The 5,634-nt window shown below is 43.0% G+C and overlaps 1 pseudogene; it reads right to left on the bottom strand.

Annotated features, from left to right (window-relative positions):
• Positions 1–2,196: 2,196 nt before the first annotated feature.
• On the bottom strand, positions 2,197–3,175 carry LOC112064652 (olfactory receptor 7A5-like; annotated as a pseudogene).
• Positions 3,176–5,634: the final 2,459 nt, after the last annotated feature.

Genomic DNA, 5,634 nt, shown 5'->3' on the forward strand with positions numbered 1-5,634 from the left:
CCTGTGTACCTGAAAATAAACAAACAGGACCTCAGTAAGGGCTGTAGATCCAAGGGAGTCAGCAAACCTGCTCCACCCCCACTAGTCACAGCGGGGCAGGGGATGGAGGGGAGGAGAGCCTGGAGATTGCCAAACTGGGAAGAGACCAAGAGACCCTCTAGAGAGAGAGAATTTGTGGAAGTCCAGCCTGCCTGAGGGGAATTCTAGCATGCCATTGGAACAAGGTGAGGATGAGTTTGGAGGCAAGAGGGAGAAACTCGCCAAGGTGGCCCATCTCCCCAGGGTGACACTGACAAGGGACTGAGCTTTTGGCAGCAGTGGTGGTGACTCCTCCAACAGAGGAGGTGGAAAGCCATGAGTTGGTGGAAAGCGGAAGTGATGAGTGACTGGCCCACTATCCCAGTCATGCGTATTTCAACTGGAGAAACCCATTTCTCTCCAGCAGCAACCAGATTCCTGAGGAGGGACCTCCATGACTGAGGGGAGAGAGGAAAAAGGGAAGGAAACAGATAAGAATATCAAGGGGCATTAAAGGTTCGTTTCCTGCTATCTGCTTCAGGACTTCAGCAGGAAGTCTGCCCACAAACCTGCTGGAGAACCTCACTCGAGGAAACACCCACCAACCGTGGGCACTCCAAGAACCCCACGTGCTAAGCCCATACCTCCTTCTACTCTGCTGTCGCCTCCCAAGTGCATCTGCCAGAGTGAGCCCTAGTTGACACAGAGGGTGCTCAGATAACAGGCCAAGGTTTGGGCGGTGGTGGGGGCGGGGGGGCCAGGAAGAAAATACAAACTTGAGCTATAGCACCACCTTCTGGAGTACAAAAGGAAGGATTCTAATAGCCGGCCTGGTGAATTGTAAGAGCCAAAGAAGACATAAAAGCTTACTTAGTTAAGGTTTCTGCTACTTCTAATGTGAAAGCAGAAGTGTATACCTATAAACACTATTTAAAAATCAAGGAAATATGATGGACCTAGAGATTATCATACTAAGTGAAGTAAGTCAGACAGAGAAAGACAAATATTATGATATCACTTATATGTGGAATCTAAAAAATAGTACAAGTGAACTTATTTACAAAACAGAAACAGACTCACAGACATAGAAAACAAACTTATGGTTACCCAAGGGGAAGCAGGGGGAGGGATAAATTGGGAGTATGGGATTAACAGATGCACACTACCATATATAAAATAGTTAAACAACAAAGTTTTACCGCATAGCACATACAGTATATTGAACTATATTCAATATCTTGTAACAACCTATAATGGAAAAGCATTTTAAAAGAATATAGATATGTATAACCGAATCAATTTGCTCTACACCTGAAACTAACAAAAAATCAAGGAAATAGGCCATCATAAAAAGAAAATGATAATTTTCCAGCAGCTGAACACAAAGGCATGGAATATTGCAATCTGACTGATCAAGAATCCAAAATCTCTGTTACAAAGACATTCAATGAGCCACAAGAAAACTCAGAAGGACAATTCAATGAACACAGGAATAAAATTAATGAACAGAAAGAGTTCTTTACAAAAGAAATTGAAATTATTAAAAACTTGGATAAATGTATTTGATAATCATTATGCCAGTGAATCTTGTAGACAGTGTGGACACGGGCTTGAATAAGAGAATAGAATATTAACAAGTAAAATCAAACCCTATGACCATAAGACACTAGCATTTCAAAGTCTATATTTTCAGGAAGAGCAAATAAGTCAGTGATATACAATGAATATTGGGCATAAAAGTGAAAAACTGTAGTCTCAGATTTTTCTGTGTTATAAAATTACATAAATTGCCTTGGTTGCCAAGTTTAGTTTTTCCGTAGGAGTTGTGTAACTCATGGCTATTCTTTTAGTAAAATCAAACAAAAATTAGTGTGATCTGCGTCACTTGAGAATAAATTATTTTTAAGAAATCTAAGTAGTCCCATGAGATAAATGAGAATTGCCAAATATTTTAAGTCCAAGGTTGGGAATAAATTTGAGAGAATATGAGAGTGACAAAGGGGAAATAACCCTGTTCATTGTCAGGGCAGAACGCTTAATAAAGTGAGCTGTATAAATTATAGAGAGAAGTTGAAATCAAAGAAATAGAAACTCTAGCAATAAAAAAGTAGCAAGTCCTACTTCCACACTCTGATAAAATAATTGGAAATTCTGGCTCACAGGCTTTGATCCTTGCAATCATGGGTACTTCTTCAGCCCTAGGACAATTGGTCTTTTATAGTTTCCTTCCCAAAGAGTCTTTTCAAAGCTGTTTTTATATGTCTTTGTTCTTCAAACTTTAGATGAAGGGGTTCAGCATGGACATGACCCCAGTTTACATCACCAAGGCTGTTGCACTTGAACGTGAGCTGTGTGGAGAAGCAGAGCTTAAGTACATTCATAGACACATACAGTAAAATAAGGAGACAACTGAGAGGTAAGATAGACAGATGGACGAGGCTTTATGCTTTCCCTGAAATTATGAGATTCCGTGTATGGAGGAAACTCTTTTAGAGTATAAGTAAAGAACGTCAGCCACGGGAACACCGCCCAGCAGTGCAGCTGCAAAATGTATCATCATGTTATTAAGAAAGTTGACAGAACAAGCGAGTTGGACCACTTGACTGAGCTCACAGAAAAAGTGGGGATATCCAAGTCTGCATAGAAGAACAGCCCCAACATTACCAAGCTCTGTAGCAAGGAATTCATGGCACTCATGACCCAGGACACAAGAACCATCAGTCCCCAGAGCTGGGGGTTCATGGTGATGGGGTAGCGTAGCAGGTGAGAGATGGTTACGAAGTGCTCATAGGCCACCACAGCCAGGAGAAAGTTGTCCAATCCTGCAAACAGAAGGAAACAATATATCTTCCTGCTGCAGATTTCAAGGGTTATAACTTTGCTGTGTGTCTGGATGTTCTGCATCATCTTTGGGATCGTGGTGGAGGTGAAACAGAAATCTGCAAAGGACATGTTGGAGAAGGAGGACAGGTTAGTTGGGTGGGTGGAGGCGGGAGTCTGAGCTGATGGCCAGGATGATGAGCAGGTTTTCAGACACAGTGATCATGTACATGGAAAGGAAAAGCCAAAATATGAGGGGCTGGAATTCTGGTTACTCTAAAAATCAGAGAAGGAATTCTATAATTCCTGTAAGGTTCCCTGGTTCCATGTAGTGTAAGTGACTACAAGAAGTGAGAAAAACATCAGTAACATGTCTAATTTTCACCTACATTTACATTTTGCAGCCAAGAAATTAATTAATTTCAACAAATTGTCTATGGATCTTGTCCCCTCTCTAGGATTCCTTGTACCATCTCTGTTTATGAATTATTGTCCTACTTTCAGCTTTTTCCCAAGATGTTATGTGTCTTACAATTTTTATGTGAAATTCTTTCGTGCATTTCATGCATTTGAGGAATATTAATTGAGTGATAACTCAATTTTCCAATAACTATCTAGGCCACGAATATAGGGCACTGAAAAACAAAACCCTCTACAATCCAAGGATAGAGAAAGAATATAAGAAAATAAAAAATCATGTAACATGTCAGATGGTGAGCGGCGCTGTGATGAAAAATAATCAGTCATAAAGGAGACAGTAGACAGGGAGCGTGATTGTTTTTTACTGAGTGTTTAGGTAACACCGGCAAACAAGGTGACATCTGAGCACAGATTGCAAGGAAGACGGGGTTGGATCCAGGAAGTCATCTGAAGTGTGTGCCTAAGTGCAGGAGTGGCCAGTGCAATAGCTCCAAGAAACGTGCTTGTTTCAGAACAATCAAGGCTCCAAAGGAACCAGGTAGGTCAGAGAGGTATGAGCAAGAAGGAGCACGATGAGAAACAGTGTCAGAAAAATTTGAGGAGCCGGGTGGTTTCCCTGGTGCTGCTGAAGCTAAGCCAGAGAAGGTCCCTCATCCACTCCATGTTCCTCTTCCCATTATTAATTTTGTTGCAAGGACATCCTCTAAATTGATTGCCTCCTAGTGCCATCTGTTGGTTTATTTCTGGTCTCTGTAATGTCAAAGTCACCTTGGAATTATGAGGCCACGTACCCTGCCTTTAGGAATGTTCTCACTTCACAAGGTACACAAACACACACATACACACACATACACACACAAACACACACATACACACACATACACACACGCACACAGAGACTGGACCATGGTCTCCTAGGCTGTTGCTACCATACCTTTCCCATTCCCAGCCCCATTGATTAGGCTAGGAGTAAATACAACTCACATCAGCCACAGATATTATCTTGCCTCGAAAGAATGTAGAAATGGTACCCAGAATTCCCAATTTAAAAGCATCTCATGACAAATAAATCTGGGCCTCCATATTGGTATGGCCATTTTCTGTCATGTACTAAAATTACATAAATAAATATATATATATAAAACAGCTTATAGTTATAATGATGGATATCATTATCATAACTATATCATTATCAATCTGATGTTTCTCGGTGGGGACAGGTGGTAGAAATTCTTTTACTGTCATCTTGCTGACATCACCCTAAGAAAGTCCTCTGCTTCCTCTATTGCCTGTACATTTTAAATATTTGCAGTTTATTTTGTGTCATTATACTGTAATAAATTAAAAGGAAAAAAATGAAACGATGCATGACGGGCCATAGGGGTTTATTCTACTTTTTTTGTTTGTTTGTTTGGGTTTTTTTCTCTCCGTCACCATAGGATCTTGATCACAGGGAGCTGAGTCACATTGAATAGGTGTGTGATATATGTCTTCTAACTGGGAAAAAGGAAATTGTTATTTATGGCTATATGTAAAATGGAATTAAATGAGGGCAGTTCACATTTTAAAAACTCACTTTTGGGCTTCCCTGGTGGCGCAGTGGTTGGGGGTCCGCCTGCCGATGCAGGGGACACGGGTTCGTGTCCCGGTCCGGGAGGGTCCCACATGCCGCGGAGCGGCTGGGCCCGTGAGCCATGGCCGCTGAGCCTGTGCGTCTGGAGCCTGTGCTCCACAACGGGAGAGGCCACAGCAGTGAGAAAAAAAAAAAAAAAAAAAAAAAAAAGAGAGAGAGAGAGAAAAAGTCACTTTTTTTTTTCTTTTGGGATTTCCCTGGTGGCACAGTGGTTAAGAATCCACCTGCCAATGCAGGGTACACGGGTTCGAGTCCTGGTCGGGGAAGAGCCCCATGACGCGGAGCAACTAAGTCCCTGCACCACAACTACTGAGCCCACGTGCCACAACTACCAAAGCCCGGACACCCAGAGCCCGTGCTCCACAACAAAGAGAAGCCACTGCAATAAGAAGCCCGCGCACCACAACAAAGGGTAGTCCCAGCTCTCTGCAACTAGAGAAAGCCCACGCGAAGCAACGAAGGCCCAATGCAGCCAAAAATAAATAAATAGGACTTCCCTGGTGGCGCAGTGGTTAAGAATCTGCCTGCCAATGCAGGAGACACGGGTTCGAGCCCTGGTCCGGGAAGATCCCACATGCCGCGGAGCAACTAAGCCTGTGCGCCGCAACTACTGAGCCTGTGCTCTAGAGCCCGTGACCCACAAGTACTGAGCCCGCGTGCCTAGAGCCTGTGCTCCGCAACAAGAGAAGCCACTGCAAAGAGAAGCCTGCGCACCGCAACAAAGAGTAGCCCTCGCTTGCTGC

This window comes from Physeter macrocephalus, chromosome 14 (genome assembly GCF_002837175.3).
Source record: "Physeter macrocephalus isolate SW-GA chromosome 14, ASM283717v5, whole genome shotgun sequence".
NCBI classification, from domain to species: domain Eukaryota; kingdom Metazoa; phylum Chordata; class Mammalia; order Artiodactyla; family Physeteridae; genus Physeter; species Physeter macrocephalus.